This window comes from Acomys minous (genome assembly GCF_964271855.1).
Source record: "Acomys minous genome assembly, chromosome: 16".
NCBI classification, from domain to species: domain Eukaryota; kingdom Metazoa; phylum Chordata; class Mammalia; order Rodentia; family Muridae; genus Acomys; species Acomys minous.
In genome coordinates, this window is record NC_140498.1 from 81,457,885 (window position 1) to 81,482,406 (window position 24,522).

The 24,522-nt window shown below is 47.7% G+C and overlaps 1 long non-coding RNA gene across 1 annotated transcript; it reads left to right on the forward strand.

Annotated features, from left to right (window-relative positions):
• The first annotated feature begins 21,937 nt into the window (after nt 1–21,937).
• On the forward strand, nt 21,938–23,539 carry LOC311587139. The gene is made up of 2 exons (XR_014775789.1): nt 21,938–22,006; nt 23,071–23,539. It is a non-coding gene; the product is annotated as an uncharacterized lncRNA (long non-coding RNA).
• Nucleotides 23,540–24,522: the final 983 nt, after the last annotated feature.

Below are 24,522 nucleotides of genomic sequence, written 5' to 3' on the forward strand. Positions count from 1 at the left end.
CAGGGCTGGGTAAATTTTTGTTGAGAGGGCCCATCCTTTGCTTTGTTTTTTGTTTGGGGGATTTTGTTGTTGTTTTAGTTTGGTTTTTGCTTCTCCAGGCTTCTCTGTGTAGCCTTGGCTATCCTGGATTCACTTTGTAATCCAGGCTGGTCCCAAACTCACAGAGATCCATCCACCTGCCTCTGCATTCCAAAGCGCTGGAATTAAATATATACACCACCACACCTAGCAGTGTCAGGGCCTTCTGGCCACTGGCTACCAAGAAATTCCCTCTGGTGCATGGAATCTTCATTCTAGCCCACTGTGTGACAGGGAAGAGATAAAAGGCTTCCTGAGGAGTTTGCATTCAGAAGGGTGTGACCCTGACGCTGCACACCGGCCTTCCATTCACAGCTATTAATACAAACTTGACCTTGATCCACCCTCTGCTGTCGGGGAGGCTGGGGAGTGTCTCCACCTGTGTGTCCACATGCCTGAGGTTCCTTTAGTGAAAGGAGATGAGAAGAATAGGTTCTGGGGGCCAGGACAGTCTCTATCTTCATCCTTAACAAAACACTGCAGAGGTTTGCTAGCAGGAAGAGCTATGAGTTCACGTCACTGAAGCAGGATGTGTGATGACAACTGTGTGTGTATGCGTGCAATATACATGACTAATACTGTTTTTACTGTGATATATATATATATATATATATATATATTATATAGATATATATATATAATAGAAATTGGCATATGAGCTGACTGCCACTGTTGAACCCATTATATAGAAGAAATAACTAAGAGTTGAAAATAAACAGAGACTTGTGAGCATGACAGTGGAAGCCTGTTATGCCAAACACTCAGCAAACTGAGGCTGGGCATGAGGGAGAGGTCAGGAGCTCCAGGCCATCATGGATTATGTGGTTGAGGTTTGGTGGTCAGTCTATGGTTTTAATCTATGCTTGCCCATTTCCTAGATCCTGGCTTCTCTCACTTACTCAAATACTTCTCAATTCCTTTATATGCAAAATAAGACAAGAGGTGTCACCTATCACAGGGTTTAGAAATGGGGAGGATGGAAAATGCAGGCATCCTGGATACCAAAAGCTCTTGAAGTGTACTTAGAACATTCCCAGGGTCCAGAGTGAAAGACTTATCTCCCAAACAAACAAGAGCCAAAACACGCACACACACACACACACACACACACACACACACACACACACACACACCACCACCACCACCACCACCACCACCACCATCACCACCACCAGATAACCAGCAATCTCACACCTATAAGCCAAGCCAGGAAGCTGAGGCAGGAAGATTACTAAAAGTTCAAGGTCACTCTGGGCTACATAGTGAGGTCCTGTCTCAAAAGGGGATGAGAGGAAAGAAGGAAAGAAAGAGGTAGAAGTGAGGAAAAGAAAGAGAAAGGGGGAGGAAAGGAAAGAGAAAGGAAGAGGAAGAAAAGCTTACCTCTAAGAACTTTGGAGTAGATAGATGTGGGACAAGTGGCAAGTGCAGCCATTTGTGTTTTTGGAGCTTTAAGTGGTTGATCCTGACAGGCAGCCCGGGTGAGCGGGTGAGCAGTGGCCTCCAGACTCTGAGATTCCGTATCCCAAATTTTCTCCCATTTCAATGTGTCCCTTTGTCTTGTGTTAGCCATTCCAGCCTCAGCCAGACATTAATAAGCATTTATGACTCTCAGTCAGCCTTTGCCCCTGCAGTTCTGATCCACAGCTTGCATCTTAGTTCTTGGTTTTCCTGTGTGTGAACTAAGTGGGCTCCAGGGTAAAGGGTGGGTGGTCAAGGTTCTCTCTCTCTCTCTCTCTCTCTCTCTCTCTCTCTCTCTCTCTCTCTCTCTCTCATTTAATCATTTTACAGCCTGATCCCAGCCCCCTTCCCCCTCTCCTCCTAGTCCCACCCTCACACACCCCTTCCCCCCCCTCCCCATTCCACCCTCCTCAGAGGAGAGATAAGGGATACCAATCCACTCTGGCCCCTCAAGTCACGGCAGGACTAAGCTCATCCTCTCCAACTGAGGTCAGACAAAGCAGCTCAACTAGGGGAAAGGGATGCAAAAGCAGCCAACAGAGTCAGAGATAGCCCCTTGTTCCCATTGTTAGTGGAGCCATATGATGACCAAGCTGCACTTCTGCTATATATGTATGGGGGGGGGGGGCGGGGGGGTGTGGCTAGCGTTACCGTCTCGCCAGCAAGAACGACGCTGCACACACAAACAGGATCCTTCTGCAGTAAAGCTTTAATGCATCTTGAGAGGGAGAGCATAAGCTTACAACAAGTAAAATGGAGACAGAGAGAGCAAACAGCAGAAACCCATCCCTTATATAGGAAACTGTCCTCCGCTTAGGATGTGTCAGTCCCTGATTGGCTGTTGCTCATCGGGCGAGATGACGCCACGGGAGAGGCAGAGCACAACGAGTGGAAAATCCCTTCGCACATGCGCAGATTAGTTGTTTGTCAGCATGGGACACAGGATGTCAGCGCCATCTTGTAATGGCAAATGTGAGCGCGGCTTCCCACAGGGGGGTGTCTAGGTCCAGCCCATGCATGATCTTTGGTTGGTGGTTCAGTCTCTGTGAGCCCCCAAGGGACCAGGTTAGTTTACTCTGTGGGTCTTCTCATGATGTCCTTGACCCCTCTAGTTCCCTTAATCCTTCCTCCCACTCTACCACGAAACTCCCAGAGCTTGGCTTGTTTGTTTGGCTGTGGGTCTATGCATCTGCTTCCATTAGCTGCTGGATGAAGCCTCTCAGAAGACAGCTGTGCTAGGCTCCTGTCTACAAGCACAGCAAAGTGTCATTAATAGTGTCAGGGGTTGGCTTTCTTCCATGGAACGGGTCTCAAGTTGGGCCGCTCTTTGGTTTACCGTTCCCTCAATCTCTGCTCCAATAAAGCCTTTGCCCATGTTTTGTCCTGCCTACCAGAAACGTAAGGTTCGTCTCACAGCATTGATTGGTACAGCCCTGCCTTACTGGACCATCCTGCCACTGTTGGTTTACTCTGCCCTTTGCATTGTGTGGAGAAGGATAGTGGAAGGGCCAGTCTCAGTGGAACCCTGTGGAGGAGATTGGTGACAGCTGTCCAGGAGCAGTAAGCCGAGGACCCCCAGGGCAGAGGACACCAATGGCCATGACACTGTCGCCATTGATGGTGACTATGTTTCCCAGGCGGCAATCTTTGCAAAACTCAACTCTCTTGTGCAACCTTTACTCCGCAGCTGGGGTGCAGAGCCAAGTAACCCACCGAGAGACAAAAGGGATTTCTTCTCCAGAGCACGGAGGTGCTGTACTCCATTAGGTACAGTTACACGCTTGTGCGAGGACAGATCATAGCATAAGGCTGTTTGCCCAGCATACCAGAAATCTCTAGAAACGCTAGAATTTTTAGATGCCAAAAACAACCAAGTCAGGCCTAGTTTCTCAGCACAGGTGTGTGTACAGGGTTCTTGAAGGCTGGCCCGGCTCTATGTGGGCCTTTCAAGGCTAGTGGTTTACAACCCTTTGGGTCTCAACCCTCATGGGGAGGGGTCACATAGCAGACATCCAGCGTACCAGATATTTACAGTGTAATTCATAACAATAGCAAAATTAAAGTTATGAAGTAGCAACTTCATATAATTCAATCATTTCATGGCTGGACATCACTCTGAGGAACTGTATTCAAGGGTCACAGTGTTAGGAAGGCTGAGAACCACTGTTGTACGTGTTCAGAAGTGTCTGGGTCAGGGTGGGCTCTAGAGGCCACAGGGGAAGCCTGACAGGTCACAGAAATGGTATTCAATCTTCCTCCTCATATGTATACCGTTTCCTTTGTTTAGCTCAAAGCATTTCATTGACAAATAAAACTTGTCTATGTGCAAGGCAGACAGTGTGATGCACTGGTTTCTATGCATAATGATGTGGTGATATGTAACTTTGTATTCTTCCCTCGCTGAGAGAATTGTATTTCCTCAGCCTTTGAATCTGCGATGGCCTTGTCACTTGATCTAGTCCTCAGAGGGTGGTGGAAGTCACACGATATAGTTCCAAGACCCAGGAGCCTTTGCATGGCCATGCTCATTCTCACGGTACATTGCCTGTAAATCACAAGCCCGGGCCAGCTTGCTGATAAGTTAGTCACATAGAGCTGGTACCTTTGTTGCATGCCCCAATGAAAAGACCTGGCCAGAGTCCACAAAATAAACCTGATTGTGAATACACCAACTCATCACAAATCCATCTCTGAGGCCTGACAGGCCTGGAAGAATCCAGTCTAATCTAGTCTAGACAAGGCACGTGTCCCAGAGGTAAACACTAGACAGATTGGCCACTGGGCTTTGTGCCTTTGGGTTCTGGAGATACCTAGTCAAGGCCATTACAGATAGGGCTTGCAGCTCTCAGAGAGTCGATGTGGCTTCCTGGCATTGCCTACAGGCTCTGCGGTTTGGTGGTGTCCTTGAGGCCGTCTCTGTATATATGAAGTCATCGATCTCAAGGAGCCCCAGAAGCACTCAAAGAGCAGAAGGTGGAGGCTTGGTCATCACCACTGCAGCTTTGTGATGGGCTCTAGGACAGAAGGCATAGACGGCTACCCCATCAGAGCCATCTAGTGCTCAGCACTGCACTTTGCTTTGAGGAAGAAAAAAAAATCAATATGAGTATCAGCTGAGCTGCCCACCTCTTACAGAAATCGGTAGACATGACATCATTCTAGAAGAGTGCCCTCCCCACGCCTCACTCCAGGGGCAACTCCACCTGACGCAAGAGTGTATGGAAAGGAACAGGGCACTCCATCACATGGCAAGGACCACCCTCGGTTGATGAATCTAAGTACATAAATGAGATCAGACCTTCCCAGTCAAAATCTATGTGCTGGGATAACACACTAGCCACCAGTAATTATACCCTGAAAACAACCAGAGGACCAAAGATGGGATCTAAATGGCTTGGGTGCATTTGCTTGGCCTGCCTTGTCCTTGGTTGGCACACTAGGGGAGGGGATTGGTATATTGTAGCTAAAAACACAGCCATGGAGCCCATCTACCTCAGTTTGAATTCTCACTCTGCTACTTCAACAGTTAGCTACACCATTAACCTCCTCACATCTGTAGTTTCTTCATATATAAACTATGAAAAATAGTAGTATTCACCTGAATAGGTCATTGGGGGAAAATATACAAGTTAATGGCAAGTGCCTGGCAGACATGGAGTCCCATGTGAGTGCTTGTGGTCACGATTTTGCCCATGGGGGACACACCTGATCACAGTGCACAACACAGCACACCATGCACCCTTACACAGTCACACTGTTATAGCATTCAAGTTAAATGGGATACACAATTGATTCCATCCCAAAACAGGCTGTGCAGCGACTGTCTCCTCAGGTTTTTCACTGGAGTTGTCAAAGCTCCCAAAGGAAGTCCCTGTATTCAGGTTACACTGGTGTGGGGGGGGGGGGTGGCAGCCAGGACTGGATCCTGGCTGGCTCTGCTCTCTCTGCGCCACCAATGATGCAGAAACTCAAGTGCCTGTAAGTCAGTCGCATAATGGAATGTGTGAGCCACCATGCCTGTCTGCCTCTCCTTCTGCATCGATGCAGTTCGGTTGCATATTAGACAGATGTTCAGGGTAGTTACTTACTTACAGAGAATTGCTCTCACTTCCGTGGTTCCTGAAACACAACATTGACTGCAGGCTCTTCTGTAAGAAACACAGGAACACACGCCTCCAGATACATTATAGTACTGATCGCTGGGCTCGGTGCTCGGGGGAGGGGATGGAAAACAGGGAGGGGTAGGAACTAAGGGGAATGTTCCCTTAAAATGGGGCAACACTCTTCAGTAATGAGGATGAGCCAATGAATATGGAAGCTAAATTCATGGTTTGTGTGAAATCTCCAGATAGACAGTTCTTAGTCTCAGGCTCACAGGTAACGAATGGTGGGATTACAAGAAACAAAGAGTAAAGGGGAAGGGGCTAGAGAGAGGGCTCAGTGGTTAAGAGCTCTGGCTGTTCTTGGAGAGGACCCAGGTTCAATTCCCAGTACCTACATGGTAGCTCAAAACTCTCTGTAAATCCAGTTTCAGGGGAACTGATGCCCTCTTAGGGCCTCTGAGTATGCCAGGCATGCACACAGTGCACAGAAATAATAGGTGTAGGCAAACATTCATACACACAAAATGAAAATAAATTTTTAAAAATAAAATTAATTTGGCATTGATGAGCACAATGTTAAAAAAAAAAAGAAGGAAGAAATCAAATAAGGAAAAGGGGGTGACAGAAAAAGAATCTAGGCACCCCAAAAGTCTGCTAGGTCGACATGAAGATCAACAGCAAGTAAAAATACCCTATAATGATAAAGGTTGGGACTCTGGTAACAACCCCAATGAGGTGTCTCAGGAGGTAAAGGCACCTATCACCATGCCTGATGGCCTGGCTCTTCCAGCAGTATCTTTGGGTAAGGTGATGGTTTAACAGTGATGTGTTTCTGAGTTAAGTTGACAACAGGCAGACTTGGGATGGCTAGTTTTGGTCGCCAAGCTGGCCCAGCTTGGGAAGAAGGAACCTCAATGGAAGAGTGGCCTCCATCAGATCGGCCCATGAGCATATGTGGGCAGCATTTTCTGGTATAGGAGGACTCAGAATAATGTATGTGCACGTGGGGAGCTGGGGGTGTAGTCCTTGGGCAGGTGGTCCTGCGCTGTGTAAGAAAGGCAGTTGAGCACAAGCCTGTGCGGGAACCAGCTAGCAGCAGTCTCCATCACCTCTGCATCAAGTTCTTTCTTGAGTCCCTGCGTGACTTCCTTTACTGACAGACTGTGGCCCTGGTAGAGAAGCCCTTTCCTCCCTAAGTAGCTTTGAGTCGTGGTGTTTATCACAGCAACAGAAAGAAAGCCAGACCCCCCGACTCCTAGCTACCATCTTCTGAAACAGTGGTCAAGTGGCGAAGTTTCTGCCCCTTAACCCTCTGCATTAGCTACTCGCTGCTGCTACAACAAAACAGATGACAGAGGTGATGGAAGAAAGCAAGGGTTTATTCCAGCTCATAGTTCAGAGGTGCAGGGAAGGCATGGTGGCGGGAGCACACGGTCACATTGCATCTGCAGTCAAAGAAAGATGGACACTGAGACTCAGTTCGCTTTTTCCTTTTTATTGACCCTACCTCATGGGATGGCGCTGCCCATGTTCACTATGGAGCTTTCTACATCAATTAACCCATTTCTAGGAACTTCTTTACAACTATGCCCAAAGATTTGTCTCCTGGGTGATTTTGGTTCCTATTAGGGTGACAATCATTATAACCATGACATTCACTTTTCCTGGTTTCAGTAATGAGTGTTTAAAGGTTATTTTTTGCTGTTTGTCTTAGTCAGTGTTCTATTGTGAAGAGACACTATGACCATGGCAACTCTAATTTAATTGGGGCTGGCTTACAGTTTCACAGTCCATTATCCTCATGGTGGGAAGCATGGTAGCACACAGGCACACATGGCAGCTGAGAGAGCTACACCTGGATCCACAGACACCAGAAAGAGAGAGAGAGAGACACTGGGCCTGGCTTGGATTTTTGAAAAATTCCCCCAAAGCCCAGCCTTAGTGACACACTTCCTCCATCAAGACCACACCTCCTAATCCCTCTCAAGTAGTGCCTGTTAGCGAACCTGCCTCGAGGTCACTTAGCAACCTCTGATATCATCACAGCCTGCCGCTAGGTGGGCCAGAGTCCCAGGATATAAAAGGGACCAACCTGCACCCCCCTCTCTCTCCCTCCTTCCCTCCCTCCCTCTGTCCTTCTGATGCTCTGTCTCACTCATGCCTCAGTCAGACTTTATCTTCTCTCTCTCTCTCCTCCCTTCTCACAATAATAAACGTCCTCTTAGCACACCTGTTGCATGGTGCGTAATTTCAATACGATAACAGTGCCATTCCCTAATGACCATACATTTAAATATAGGAACCTTTTAGGGGCCATTCCTACTCAACCCATAACAAAGTATTTTATGGGGTGGGAGGTAGAAACGGGCACTCAAATGCAGATGCCCACAGGGACCAGAAGAGGATGTTGGATCCCCTGAATCTGGAGTTATAGGCTGTTGGGAGCTGCCTGACTTGAAGTTTCAGGAAACTAAACTCGGGTCCTCTGCAAAACCACCAGCTGCTGGTAACTTATGGCCATCTCTCTAGCCCCTGACAGTGAATTTTAGTAAGCTCGGATCCCAATTCTCACACATCATCCTCAGGAAACGCTTCCATCTCCCCCCAGCCCCCGATGTGGCCCACAAATTATAGGAAGATCAGAAAGCAAAGCCTGCATGCAGTCACGCTTCGGCTATTAAGTAATGTCTTTGAACAGAAAGAATCCAAATTGTTCAAGGCTTGAGGAGCAGGCAGGCATCGTGGCAACGCCTTCTCCATTACGCGGCAGATAAACAATATGCCTCGCCCACATTGCTGTCTGGTTAATAAGATAATGCGGGGTGTAGACATGGTAGGCAACAGAAAAATGGAACTGCTGTCTGGTACTCAGTGTGGGAGGAGAAGCCTCAAGAGCTCCAGCAGCAACGAAAAGCATCCTTATCCAACCATCCAGATGCTGTGGCCACACAGAAAATGATGACCTCATCTGCCAGCAGTTTGTGATAATCTTAAGTATCAACGCTGCCTTGCTTTGGGGCAAGACACTAGAGTGTGGGGCTTAAAGGGTTAAAAGCTACAACCCACTTCCCTGGATTCACCTCTGGATCCTCCCACTTTCTAGTTGTCTATATAGCAAGGAATTATTTACCAGACTTCTGTTTTAGCTTCATTTAGGAATGAACTATAACAATAAAGATTGAATTCACAGATACAAATTCGTTAGTGCTTGGAGGAGCCCCATGGACTGGCTGAACTGCCATCTTATCCTCAGGCCCTGTGTGTTTGCAAAATGCATTGCCTCCTTTTTGCTAAGGAAAAATAAACAGCATTTGATTATGCAAAGCTTGTTGGAGGCACTCAGTGCTCCTGACTGCAATCTATAGAAATCTCTTTTTTTGGGTGGGTCAGGGTCTCTGAGAAATGACCGGGGCTGGGTATAAAGGCAATGAACGGAAAGGAGGAGGGACCACAGAGAGCAAGACACTGCATGACACAGCTGAAGCTATCTGTCCTCCCAGAAGATGTAGCCCCAGCACCTCTCTTCCTACACCACCTTTTTGCAAATAGATTCTGGGGATCAAATGCGGGTCCTTGTGCTTGCAAGGCAAGTACTTGGCTGACCGAGCTGCCTCTCCATCAGCTCCCTGCACATTCAAAAATCAGAATTCCCAGGGAAAGCCTCAAGCTGGACAAGGCCAAGCCATGCACAGACATGCAGCTGTGACAGGAAGAATCCCTGGTCTTCAACTTCCGCAGCAGAAGGCTGCACACAGCGATGGCTTTCCTGACAGGCTCCCTGGCCTCGACCATCACAAAGTAACCCACATCTTCCCCAACAACGGTCTTTCCATGGACATTTCCCCTGGGACTGTTTCAAAGGACCCCTTGGTGTTCTTCATCTTTCCCACGGCTACCCCAACCCCCCTCCATCCCCGCCCCTGCCCCATTTAACCCTTCCTATCCCGCTATTCCCTTTTAACCCTTTACAGCACTGTGTGTTCTGTCTGCCCTCCCTGGAGACCCATCCTTCAAGGCTCCTTACTAATTTCCTGGTCTCTGTGGACATTCCGGAAGCACACCCATCTGAAGCATCAACAGTAACATCCACAAAGGAGAAAAAGAAAAAAAAAAAAACTAGCAACATTTGTCTTTCACAAGAGCCATAACCTGACCTGGGAATTTTAAGCAAACCTTGAGCCTAAAAGGCAAAGACTTTCCCCGTCTTCTGCCTTCTCCCATTCCTTCCCAGTTTACAGATTGAGCAGATTACTGAAACTAAACATAGCCATCGAGGATGCTCTTGTTTCCCCGGGATGGGTGAACAATAACCACTGCATCTTCAGGCCGGGCCATTGTCTGAACATCCCTGCTCTGTGTGTCACAGAGGAGCTGTTGTTGTAACAGGATTCAGGACAACTGCTTGCAGAATTCACCTCACCTACAAGACTTGAAACTGCTTCATTAGATTAGTGTAGAACACGCTGTCTTTTTTTCCTTTTTTTTTTTTTTTAAGTCAGCCAGCATCTGTTTCGCACAGATAATATAGCACAGCATGAAGAAGAAAAACAAAAAGGTTTCTTGTTCAAGAGAATAGAAAGTATTTAATGTGATTTATAGATTATAGATTGGGTGCTCTGCCTACATTTCATTAGTGGACACTTCAATGCATAAATCACTAAATGGTTGCAGCCATTAAGCTATTGTTCTTGAAAATTAAAAAAAAAAAAAACCACTGTTGGACTGGAGAGATGGCTCAGTGGTTAAGAACACTGGCTGTTGGGCGTGGTGGCGCACACCTTTAATCCCAGCACTCAGGAGGCAGAGGCAGACAGATCGCTGTGAGTTCGAGACCAGCCTGGTCTACAAAGTGAGTCCAGGACAGCCAAGGCTACACAGAGAAACCCTGTCTCGGAAAACAACAACAACAACAACACTGGCTGCTCTTGCAGAGAACCCAGGTTCAATTTCATGTGTACAACCATGTGTAACTATAGTTCCAAGGCATCTGGCCTCCCAAGCACCACACATGCATGTAGCACACCATACACATAAAACAAATAATTATTAAAAACAAACAAACAAAACATATGGCTCAGCATTGCTAGGCAGGCAGGAGACCATCCATCTACAACCAGCTCTGACGAAAGAACCACTAAACAGGGACACAGCTGTATCAACTTCTAATGCTTGTCAGTGTGACAGATGGTTGTGAAGGTTTGTTTTTTTTTTAATGTTGGGGAAATTCATACATGTAAGCAATGAAATATGGCTCTATGTGCAAACACACACACACACACACACACACACACACATATACACACACACACACTAAATCTCCCTCCAACTTTATTTGGATGCCCCATAGCACAACCACCTCCTAACTTCATGTCTTTTTAAAAAACCCACTGAGTTCAATTAGTGCTGTCCACGTGTGCACAGATGTGGAGGCCATCCAACAGTTATTAGCTGCTAATAGCTCCTCAGATAGGGGCGTGGCCTCAAGGCAAATCGCTGTGAGTTCGAGGACAGCCTGGTCTACAAAGTAAGTCCAGGACAGCCAAGGCTACACAGAGAAACCCTATCTCGAAAAACAAAAAGCAAACAAACAAAAAAGCCAGGTATGTAGTGCAGGAGACAGGTGGGTGGCTAAGGCTCACTGGTCAGCAAGCCTAGTCTACTCCGTGAGTTTGTGCTTAAGGAATGACACCCACATACACACAAGAACACACAAATATATGTTCCACTCACCCCCTCACCCCCTGCACTCCACACAAAAGGAAACAACCATAGGGGGAGTGGCCATCATAGTCAGCAATGGTCCCTTATTTTACAGTTGTTGAATTTATCACTCATTTTGTGGCTGAGAGACAGGGAAGCAAGGATCATAAGAACTCAACCACCACTGGTCAAATTCAGTTGAGTTCAGAGGTTCAAAGCCCCAAGCTGGCAGTGAAAAAAGATAACACAGCAGGAGCCAGTCTGAGAAGATGACAGCGTCTGAGTTCCTAGTCAGGGCTCTTTCTCATTGTCGGCACAGATTGCAAAGGTGGAGATGAATATACATGGAGGGGGCTGGAGAGATGGCTCAGAGGTTAAAAGCACTGACTTGCTCTTTCCAAAAGTCCTGGGTTCAATTCCCAGCAACCACGTGTTGGTTCACAACCATCTATAATGTGATCTAATGGCCTCTTCTGTTGTGCAGGTGTACGTGCAGGCAGAGCGCTATATACATAATAGATAAAGCTTTTAAAAAAACCATAAGAACCTAGTATGAAGGACTTTGTTTTGGTTTTGCCCCACCCCTCCCCTTAATTGAGGATCCTGCAGAACCCACCCTGCTCATAACCAGCTCTGTTGCAACCCAGACTAGAGGGATGCTCAACCATGCCACAAGTGGTACTTCCCCTCTGACAGGCACTGCCAGGCTCCCTGTGGAGAACTCTGTCTGGGAATCTCTGCAGACTCCCAGGGTATCTGGATTTCTCACTTGGAGGATTGGGTTTGCAGGTTCTGACACAAGAAAGGATTGCCAATGGCTATAGGAGTCCACACATCACACACGCACACACACACACACACACACACACAGACACACACACACACACACACACCCTTCCACCTCCCCTAGAGAACCTGGCCTTATACTTGACTCTGCTATGAAGTCATCTCTTTGCTCAGATTCCTTTTAGAGGGAACTTGTTTTCCCCTCTCAAGCATCTGATTCCTCTTCAGTACCAAACCACATCCCTGACCCTGCTGTCTGTGGCACTGTGGGCTAAGCTCTCCTCAGAGTCCCCACACTGTTGTCATCCACCTCTTTGTCCATTGCATTTAATAATTCATCTAACAAACTTCTTTCCTGCCCCCCAACAATCTATGTCCCGGTTCCCCTTCTACCTCCCATGTGAGACCTTAAAGCTCCATTCTGATGGTCTGGTGTTCCTACTAAGGGCTTTGAGTGTGATCTCTGCCCATCAAGAGAGGCTCTGTCGGGGAGCACAGCCATTGTCGACTGTTTGCCACCTGTACCTCTTCCACCTTCTCTTGTCAGCAACATCCCAAATCGGCTCAGGGAAGGGAAGAGACTCCTTTCCCCCAGGAGCAGCCAAGTGGGTTAATACCTTCACCTCCTCCACTCAGAGAGGGGGCGGGGCTCCTGCATCAGCATCCTAAGGGCCCAGCCATCAGTTTATGTCATCTGCCCCTGCTCTGGGGCCATGACCTTTCCTGCTCATTTTTTGTCCCAGTTTTCAGCTAACTTTTCTATTTTGTAAGAAACCCAGCAAGCCCCTTATTAAGACCCACTCCCATTTGGTTAGTCAAAATCCCTGGCAACCAAGGGACTTTGGATAGCCTCAAAATATGAGATCCCTTAATCTTCCAGAAATGATATGTCAACCCAGGAGATTAACATCAAGCCACTCTGCAGAAGGAATCAGCCATGTGTAGAAATGCTTCTCCAAATGTTTTTGGAAACGTAGCCAAGGGAGGATGTGTCATCTATGACATGAGCACTTCTCAATGCTTTCAGGAGGCATCAGCCAGGGTGAGAAAGTCCTACCTTTAAGACTCCTAGCATGATATATTTTTTAAAATTTGTCGGGACAAAGGTGAGCCTTTGCCCTCTTGCTCTCCTCAGTGGCATCTAGTCCTTTGCCTTCAGAATCCACACTCTACTGTCCCGTGAACAACCAGAAAAACATACTCAGACATGACCTTCATTTTAGAAGACAGAGTTTAACTTTTCAGTTAATGGGGAACTCATATGAGTAGGTCTGTGGCGGTCAGTCACGGGAGTCATGTGACTGCTATTGTTGTGTTGGGTTTGAGACCCTTACAGAGTGGAGCTTGACACCTGGCATGTGCAGCCCTAGGCCACCTCCACAAGTCATGGCCCAGAAGTGTCAACCAGCCCTTTGGTCAGGTCCGGAGGTTTTGTGGGATGGACAACTGATCTTCTAGAATGTTCTGTTATCATGTTTCCTTCCTTCTGTAGGCACTAGGACTGTCCAGACACTGTGAGAAGGAAGCCCCTGTCTCCTAGCTGAGTTCTCTGCACTCACTTCTACATGGTCCCTGCTCTACAAGCCACTCAGAGAGAGAGATCTGTAAAGGCCACAGACGCTGGCCAAACACAGAGCTGATCCCTGTACTACAGTGACATTCCAGCTGCCACAGCTATGAAATCCTGGTCACATGGTCCATCCAGGGTCCTTACCTCCAGCACCACCCTCTTTGCCCCAATTAATTCCCCTAGTCCTTTGGATACTGCCTTGGGTCCTAGAAGGACCTGATAGGCCCTCAGTGATGGTTTGTACGTGTGACCCCGAGGGTAGGGATAGAATCCCCCAGGGAGGGGCTGGGGATGTGGCATGTAGAGGTGCTATGAGAACATGGGGTGGGGCTCTGTGATGATTTTAGAGTCAATGACTACATTCTGCGTCCTCTTCAATATTCAAGTTAGAAAATCCGTTCTCACTGGACCCATAGCAGCAACTTGGCTCATCCCCCTGGCAGGTTTGTGGCTTGGTTTGCAGCATGTGTTCACACCCATGTCATCCTTTTTTTTTTTTTAGATGTATTTATTTTTATTTTATGTGTGAATGTTTGCGTGCATGTATTTGTACCACTTATTTGTACCTGGTGCCACCTGAGTAGATACTGTATCCCAAAGCCACAGTGAACACTGGACTTTGCAAGGTTAAGTAAGCACAGGAGGAATGCAGCGGGACTTTGAATCAGAAGGCGATTGTGGGAGGAACACAATGACCTTGAATTCCCATCCCTCTAAGTTACAGCAACTATGACAAGGTTTTGGACCCTAATAGGTTTCCCCCTTGCTTAAAGCCAGCCTGGAGCCAGTGGGCCTGGCTACCACATTTGTGGCGATGCTGGCAGGACACCTGCCCTCTAGCAAGCTGGCCAGCCATCTGCCCAGGCTATGATAAAGATGGCTCTTGGCTCTTCCTGGAAGGCCCTGCCTCCTTCCAGCTCTCAGACACTGAGAGGGACATCTCACCAGTAGCCAAGCCTGATAGCCAGTGCCCCGCAATGAAGAGATGAATGGTTGTGTGAAAGCTGAGTGGGAGAGCTCCGTGAAGCTCTTAGAAGCTACCGCTTTGCAGCATCTGCAGCCAGGACCTGTCACCCCACTGCCACCCCCTCCACCCCCCCCACCCCCCCACCCCCCGCCGCCGCCGCCGCCTAGGCAAAGAAAAAAAAACTAATTAATAAAATTCACAGGTCCCATCTAAAAACCCACAGCCCCCACTACGGCTCTAGACACTCACACGTGAACCAAGCCAGCCTCTCACTGCTAGAGAGACAGGGGGGTGAGGGTAAGGGGCAGGGGGGAGGGAGGGTGTCTTTCTTTACACACTCAATTTGCAATTTATAGTCCCTCGTTGGTGCTTCTGAGCAGGAACAGCCTGCAGCGTGATTAGGATGTGAAGGCAGATGGACACTGTGGCTGTGAGACTTTCTGCACTAGGGAAATGTGTGCAGCCGTAGAATGTTGCGTTGGAAGCATGTGCAAGGAATGACTTGCCCCGTCCCTGGGGACGTGCTGTCCCTGAGTCTGAGAACCTCTGCCTGCCCTGTGGAAAGTAGACAGGAAAGAGAGAGAGGCCTGGAATGTGTTCATCCTTCCAGGCAGGCTTCTATGAAGGGCTTCTTTCAGTCGACCATGAAACAACCAAAATCTACAGCTACATGGGAGGGGAAGAAGAAGCCCCGGTGGCTGGGAGCTTCCTCTGGAGATGCCAGAAGTAGGGTGTGCTAGGTTCCTGCCTGGACAGGGGGGAAACATGGGATACAGTCCAAGTTCCTCAGAGTCACCATGCCTCTGTGCCTTGCTGCTCTGTTTATGATGCTGCCCCTCCACACACCTGACAGTGAGAGCACACAAAGTACACACACACACACACACACACACACACACACACACACACACACACACACACACATACCCCTAGCAGCAAGAGGGCACAGACACATAGTATAGTGCAGGGCTCTCCTCGGAGGTGAACTAAAACCATATGTTGGAGCCCAGCTGAACTTGCTCACCAAATATCATCCCATCTGGTCATCTAATGACCATTTACCTTCCCCCATGGAAGAAGTGGGCTAGGGAGAATATGGAACCTTCCCTGCGTATCCAACTTCCACTTCTAAGCAGTTGTATGTAATCCTTCCCTAATTGCTCATGGCCTTGGGGAGGGGCTAGAGCCTATAGGGAGGAGGCAACACTCCGCAGCCATGTGGGAGCCGCCATCCAAGCTGGGTGCAGCCCTTCCTGTGTGGCTGCTTTAAGGCCACCCACGCTTTTGCCGGGGTCATGGGGTCATGGTTTGAGTTGGAAAGGCCTCCCTAGGCTCAAATATTTGCATGCTTGGTCATTAGGGAGTGGCGCAACTTGAGAAGGATTAGGAGGTGTGGCCTTGTTGGAGTGGGTGTGGTCTTGTTGGAGGAAGTGTGTCACTGGGGGTGGGCTTTGAGGTTTCAAATATTCACACTAGACCTAAAGTCACTCTCTTCCTCCTGCCTGCAGACCCAGGTATAGAACTCTCAGCTCCTTGTCCAGCACCTTGTCTGCCTGTGTACTGCTCGTCATGCTTCCCGCCATGACGATAATGGACTAAACCTCTGAACTGTAAGTCAGCCCCAGTTAAATGCTTTCCTTTATAGGAGTTGCCATGGTCGTGGTGTCTCTTCACAATAGAGCATTGACTAAGACAGCCAGTAACCCCACACTCAGGCTCTATAAGGAATCCTAATGAACCCATCCATGCACTCCTCAGGGTAAACTTTGGTGGAACCACACCTCAGTTTGTCATTGAGACCTTAGCATGATTGAGAGACGAGGGGGCGATGCTGCTTTTGTCTCCCCTAGGAAAGGAATTTTAACCACACACACACACACACACACACACACACACACACACACAGTGACTGGGGCACACATGTACACACAGACTTAACAAGTAAGGAGGGGGATGGGTATATGTAAAGGTACATGTATATGTATTACACACACATATATTGATGCATATACACACAGCTAAAACCAGAAATCCAAGGGATCTGTAGCCAAACACTTTTTCTCCTAAATGCTGGGTCATTGCCCTCCCCATCAGTTTCCCTGTGTCTCTGTGTACACATGCGTCTCCTCACCGCTGCACACCTCACAGGGCTGCTTTTGTTCTCCAGACAGGGTCTCTCCCTGCCTCTGGTCTCATTGGAAGCCTAAGACATCTGCCCGCTTCTGTCTACCCAGCACTGGGATCTTAAATATGTACCATTATATCTGGTCTTTCTTTCTTTCTTTCTTTCTTTCTTTCTTTCTTTCTTTCTTTCTAGACAAGGTTTCTCTATGTAATAACCCGGGCTGTCCTGGACTCACTATGTATACCAGGCTGGCCTCAAACTCACAAAGATTGACCAGCCTCTGTCTCCGGAGTGCTCTGATTAAACTATTTTTTAATATGTATGGATGTTTTGCCTGCATGTGTATCTATCTTTACACAGGTGTGCCTAGTGCCCATGGAAGTCAAAACAGAGTGTCAGAGCCTCTAGGACTAGAGTTACAGGTGGTTGTGGGTGGCCATGTGGGGGCTAGGAATTGAACCCAGGTCCTCTGCAAGAGAAGCCAGTTGCTCTTAACTGCTGAGCCGTCTCTCCAGCCCCTACACTTGGCTTTGGAAAAAAACAAAAACAAAACAAAGCATTCTGGGGGTTGAAACCAAGTTGCCAGGCTTATATGACAAGTACTTTACTATTAGCCTACTATTTACTGTGACTAGTTTACACAATTTATTGTGCATATGTAAGTATAGAAAAACCAGAGTGAGCATGCACTAGGTTTGATACCATTCAGCATCCACCAAGGGTGAGAGACACAGGTCGTGTGTTGGCTGGTGCACAGATAGGTATATGGATGCAGTTCTCTCTCTCCCTCTCTCTCTCTCTCTCTCTCTCTCTCTCTCTCTCTCTCTCTCTCTCTCCCTCCCTCCCCGTCTGTGTGTGTGTGTGTTTTGTGTTGTGTTTTAAATTTTTTTGAGGTAGGAAGAACTCATACCTAGGTGTCCCAATGCCCTTTTCTGGGGCTTCTTGTGCAAACTGCATGCACACAGTGCACATACATGCACTCAGATACACATACAGACATGTGATATAAAATGGCTAAGTAAATCCTTCTTTAAAATTTATCGCATGGCCCACCCTGGCCCTTCCTTCCCTTCAACTCAAGACCAGCGCCATCCAGACTAGAGTTGCTGCTTCATGCTGATCTCAAAGGTTAGAGACATCATGACATCGTGACACGTCCAACATATGATCTGAGGTAAACCTCCAAATTTTCAGTTACTGTGATCAGCCCTTTGCTTCTGTGGCGTAAGTGGGCAGAGAACCCACTTAATTCCAAAAGTCTCTGCTGAGGCGCCCTTGACTCCATTTCACACGGATAGTTCCTAAGGCGTAGAGAGAGTCAGAAACTTGCTAAGGGTGGAAACACTGAGTGCCAGAAGAGTCTGACCTCAAACTGGGCCGATCTCACTGGTTTTGATCATCACATCAGCCCACGTCCCTCAGAGCCCACCCTATTCGAAGATGATGTCTTCCAACCGGAGAAGATTCTGGCTCCCTTCTTCCTTCCTGCAGCCTCCAGGTTCCAAAAAAGCACTCCAGCGCCTCATGGTTCGTGTATGTCTGCAGAGGCCAGTACTGCCATCTTCAGACTAGCCGGCCCAGAGTCTCATCAGAACACACTAACGAGGGAAGACTCTCCACTGAGTGGATTTATTTTCTTCCCTCCCGGGGTGCAAGCCGTATGGGTCAGAATAACTTACTCCATTCTACTGAAGAGAAATTATGCCTGGACGGCTCCCCGAAGGACAATCGCGGCCCGCAGTCCATATGTAAAGCAGCCTCGAAAGCTCTGCTCTGCAGCTGCGCCCTATTATCACCACGGCGGCAGGCCGCCTTCGTCTTTAACTGTAAACGCTCCTGACAGCTCCAGTGGAGATAATTACGATGCTTAAGGGAACTTTCGGCCTTGCTAAAAATACTGAGCAACAGTTCGAGGCGAGGGAAGTGCTTAGGAGTGATCTGGTAAAGACTCCGGAGCTGGGGGGCTGCAAGTGTGGTGTGGGAACCCCGTGGCTACCTGGTCACTGCTGTCTTCTTGGAGCCTCATCCATCATAGCTAATGCCGAAACACACGGTTTCAGCCAGTAGGATAGACCTGGTCCTGCCGGACAGGAGAGAACATTAAGGAGACGAAGCTGGTGAGTTTCATGGCTGTGGGAGGACCTGAGTGGTCATTTAAAGGCAGGGGCTTCTCTTGGGAACACAGTTCAACTCAAGCTCCCAGCGTTCTGGAGGCTGAGGCCTGGCCACTGGGCTGCAGAAGTGACAGGTGCCAAGAAAGCTGCTGGCCCTGTGCTCCCCGCCCCCCACCAGCTGAATGAGGATGCTTAGGAGGTGGAGAGAGTAGAAGAGGACATTCTTCTCCTCAGTCCACCGTGTGGGAGGATGCCCTCCACCGCACCTGCACTTTACTTAGTCTTACAGGAGAGGAAGGCTCACTCTTGAGCACACTTTGCACCAGTCAGTTACTTTAATCCCAGCACTGAAGAGGCAGAGACAGGAGAATCACAGGAGTTCATTGGCCAGCCAGTCTGGCTAAACCCATGATGAGTTCTGGGTTCTGTGAGAGACTCTGTCTCAAAATTATTATATTATTGTTGTTGTTGTTGTTGTTGTTATTAAATATAATTTATTATTATTGTTATTATTGTTGTTATTATTATTATTAATGTGGAGAGCAATTGAAGAAGGTACCCAATATCCACCTTTGACCTCAATGTTCTCACATGTATGCACACCAACACACACACACACACACATAGGAGCACATGTGTGAAAACACATACACTCAAAAGGAATAGGAGGGGAACGAAGAAATAACCAGTTTGTTTTCCTGCTTGTCAAAGGCAGACTACAAGAGAGAGCTGAACACGGCATTCAGCAGCAGGGACATCACAAGCGGCCTGGACAAGAGCTATGCTGTTCGGTGGCTGGCATCAAACAAGAGGTACAGCCAAGGGACGGAAAGGGGGAATGATGGGGACACCTTTCTGAAGGACAAAGCAGAGGAAAGAGGTATCCTGGGTACCTCGAAAGCCAGATCTACCCCCAACCTTTGCCAGCAAAGGAGAAGAGATAGCAAGAGGTCAAGCGGCAAACTGCGCGATGAGTGCCCGCCAGTAGCCGGTGGAGGGGAAGGGTGGCTGTCACTCAGAGCATGAGAGCTCATTCCAGACATGGGATAGACTCTGGAAGTTTGAAGAGCTGGGGTTCAGAGCATAAAAGGTTGTTTTCTCGCTGTTGTTAACTTGCTCAAAGAGCAAAGAAGCAGGTTGCTTTGGTGTTGAACTGAGGGTCCGTGGAAGAGAAGGATCGGAAATGTAGCTAAGACTTGTGGGCAAAGGTGTGCATTTCCATCAACACCTGGAGACAGGCGTGAGGCAGAGGAAGAGTTGAGGTGGCCTGTGGTCAGTGTCTCTCATAGCGAGAGACAGCAGAGGGTGTGGAGGGCTGCTGGGAACCATGGCATTGAAGCAAGAAAAGAAAAAAAAGGGGGGGAGGGGCTGGAGAGATGGCTCAGCAGTTAAGAGTACTGACTGCTCTTCCAAAGGACCCGGGTTCAATTCCCAGCACCCACATTGCAGCTCACAACTGTCTGTAACTCCGAGATCTGACACCCTCACACAGACATACATGCAGGCAAAACACTAATGCACATACAATAAAAATAAATAAATTATTTTTTTAAAAAAAGGGAAAGGTTGACTCAGTTCTGGCTGAAGATCAGCTGTCCTCCCCACAAGGATGGTAGATTGACAGCAAGGACTTAAAAGAATGCACCACTGAAAGCTAACTGGAGAGCTAGGAATGTGGCACAGGTGGTAGCCTGTATCCCTTGTACTCACAAAAGCCTGGGCTTAATCCCAGCCCTGCATAAATCAGGTGGTGCCTATAATCCTCGCACTTGGAAGGTAGAAGCAGGAAAATCTGAAATTCAAGGTCATACTCAGCTACTTAAACAGTTCAAGGGCACCTGGGGCTCCAAGAGACACTATCTTGATAAAACAAACTAATGGAAAAGGGCTTGCTGGAGCTGAGGAACAAAGGGGCTGAGCTGAAGAGATCGGAGGCAAGATCAGTGAGTGAGAAAGTGATGGGGACTTCAGAAAAAGCTCTGCAACACAGTCCTCATCACAGATCCTTTAGACTATCTCAGTTATATTAAAGGCCAGGGTCGGGGCTGGTGATATAGCGGCTACCAGCGCTTGCTGCTCTTACAGAGGGCCTGAGTTCACCATCCATGTCAGGTGGCTCACAGCCATCCGTAAGTACAGCAACAGGCAGATCTGACGCCCCCTTCTGGCTTCCTTGGTAACTGTACTCACATAAACACACACACACACACTTCAAAAGAAAATGAATTTTAAAGCATAAAGGCTAGCATTAATGACAGAAGGCCATGGCCTTGGTTTGAAAGCACAGGAAATGGGTAGTTAATTCTCACTTGTTCTCAGGCTTTATGTATAGGGGAACTTTGGGCCAACTCCGGAAGCAAGAGCAAAATCTCAGAGTGTGGTTGTTAGTGACATAGTTTCCTTTCTCAAAGGAACTAGTTTCCTCCTGGCTCCCTCTCCATGTGTGTCTGCATGTGCACATGCATGCATGCGTGTATGAAACTAGGAATGGAACTCAGATCTTCAGAATACCAGGCAATAGCCGGGCATGGTGGTGTACACATTTAATCCCAGCACTCAGGAGGCAGAGGCAGGTGGATTGCTGTGAGTTCGAAACCAGCCTGGTCTACAAAGTGAGTCCAGGACCGCCAAAGCTACACAGAGAGACCCTGTCTTAGGTTAAAAAAAAAAAAAGTAAAAACAAGTGAGCTACTCCAAGAGTGGCCTTCATATAGTGAGTCACTCAAAAAAAAGTAGACACTTGGGGACTTACAAGCAACAACAGTCCAAGCCAGAGAACTCCTGTCTCTAAAAACAAAACAAAACAAAAAAAGAAAAGAAAAGAAAGAAAGAGTACCAGGCAAGTACTCTACCAAAGAGCTACACTTGCAACTTGTCATGTTTGTTTTGACAGTCTAAGTTTCCCACATAGGCCAGGCAGCGCCTTGCCTTTCATTTCTCCTCCTTCATCTCCTAAATGCAGGGATGGGTGACAGGCATGAACCACTATGCCTTGGTTATGAATCCTTCTGACAGACTCCCAGGAAATCATATCTGAGCATTGGGGATGGCTTTCCTACTACAAGGTGGCTTTGGTTACCTGGGACCTTTCACCACCACCAAATAGTAAGTGGGACTTATGGTAGAGAAAAGAACATTCAGTTATCAGCTCAGCCTAAGGAAGGGCTGAGGATACAATCAGTTTGGATCTGAGTGTGGTCATCTGTGACCATGGTAGGCTGTGAGTGAAATCAGCCACAAGCATGGCCAGCTACATGGTCAATGGTGAGTGGTCAGATGTGAACATGGTCAGCCGTGATCTTGGTCACACCTGAGCTTGATCAGCTCTAAGCTTGGTCAATGGTGAATATGGTCAGCTACGAGTGTGGTCAATGGTGGGCACAGGCAACTGGGAGCCTGGTGAGTTTGTGATAACTCTCAATGGTGAGCCTGAGCCCTGGCAGTGTGGTTATCTACTGTCTGCAAGACCAATGTCCAGTGAAACCTCCAGAGAGTAAATTGTAGGCTTTTTGAGACTTGTTTGGCCTTTTGGGGAGTAAGACACATGGGCTGTGTGTGCTGGCTCTGTGGCTGTCCACTCAGCTCTTATGGGGGAGCTCAGCTCTCTTAGACCTGCCAAAGCATCTCTCCCATTTGGTGCTTTTGATCTGACCCTCCCACTGTAGTAAATTATAACCACAAAGGTAAAAGCTTGCTGAATTCTGTGAATCTTCTTAGTGGCATACTGCTCCTCAAGGTAGTCTTTAGGGGGAAAAAAAGGGATTATGGTTAAAGGTGAGGACCAAGGTATTCTGGGTAAGGTGAGAACCAGGGGAATCTGGATTAAGTTGAAAGCTAGAGCATTCTGGGTAAGGAGAGGACCAGGACATTCAAGATAAAGACCAGGGCATTCTTGCTAAGATTAAAGACCAGGGCATTCTGGGTAAGACAGGCACCTGGTCATTATGTAAGATAAGAACGGAGCATTCTGGGTAAGATAAGGGCCTGGGCCTTTCTAGGGAAACACCTGCTATGGGAAAAACAGAGAATTAGAAATGTCATTTTCACAAGGACAGTATAAAGAAAGAAGAAAAAAAATCCAAACACATAAAGAAGAGATTGAAGCAGACTCCATAATGTCCCAAGTGTGAATTAAAAGCAGGCAGCAGTAGTGTGTTTTTACCCCCCAGCAGATTGGCACAAATCCCAATGCACAGGAACATGCTGTGTTGGAGAAACTGTGGGAAGCAAGAGCCTCGCACGTCGCTGCTGGAGACACAAACCGATACAAGCTCCATATGGACGCACCTGGCAACAGCCACCGGCTTACAGCTGTATATCCCTCTGACCCTCCACCCACACCTGTGCGTTTCCCTCACCTGAAGACTCGCACGTGCCCAAGAATATTTAATGGCTGTGTTTTCTTGTAACTGATGGAAAAGAAACCATATGCTCATCCATAAGAGATTGTTTGGATAAAGTGCATTGAACCATTTACTGGAATATGTAATAGCATGGTGCATATCTAAAGGGGGAAAAAAAGGAATGGAAAGATCTCATACTGATGGAGAAAGAGAAGCGACTCAGAGTGAGAAGTAGGTAATGGTACAGTGTAGACAGCAGGCAACTGTGTATAAATAAAAGTCGAGGGAGCAAGAATGTATTTTGTATTTGTTCCTGCTTACATGAAGAAACCCTACAACCTACAAGAAACGAGTCAAAAAGCCATGACCGGCTTAGATTTGAACGGCGTAGGATGTATGCAGGTGAGTGTATTGCTCGCTCAAAGGATTAATTTAAAGAACGGCTTGTCTGTAAGTGGTGGGATGTGCAGATGCTTCCGAGCTAGTGGGCTGTAATTGGCTGCCAAAAGCTGTTTTGTGCTGCCATGCACCACGCTGTGGAGTCCGTCTCTAGGATGCCCTCTCTGGTGCCTACCTCACTACCTCACTCTATTTACATCGGGAGCCTTCCCTCTTTACATAGGTGCCACAATTAAATGCAGTGGAAGTGATGGGGCATTGTTTCCATATTAAGGTATAAAAGGGAGGACCCTTGGGCAGCATTATGTATGTGATTGGGTGCCCTCCAAAGTGTACAAGTCAAAGCCCTACCTTATAAGACTTGTGTCTTTACTAGATGAAAAAGAGGAAACTGCCGGGCGGTGGTGGCGCACGCCTTTAATCCCAGCACTCGGGAGGCAGAGGCAAGCAGATCACTGTGAGTTCAAGGCTAACCTGGTCTACAAAGCGAGTCCAGGACAGCCAAGACTACACAGAGAAACCCTGTCTTGAAAAAACAAAAACAATTGATACCCTATGAGCATATACAGGGGGAGGAGGTCCCCCTCAGGAACAGTCATAGGGGAGGGGAGTAAGGGGAAAATGGGAGGATACAAGGGATGGGATAACCATTGAGATGTAACAAGAATAAATTAATAAAAAAAATTTTTTTAATTGAAAAAAAAAGAAAAAGGAAAAACAAAAACAAAAAGAAGAAAACTAAAAAGATGGCTCCGCAGTTAAGAGCAATTGTTGCTCTTTCAGAGGACCGGAGTTTGATCACAAGAACACATTTGGTGGCTCAAAGCTGTCCATAACTCCAGCCCTAGGAGACCTGATGCTCTATCCCAGCCTCCACGG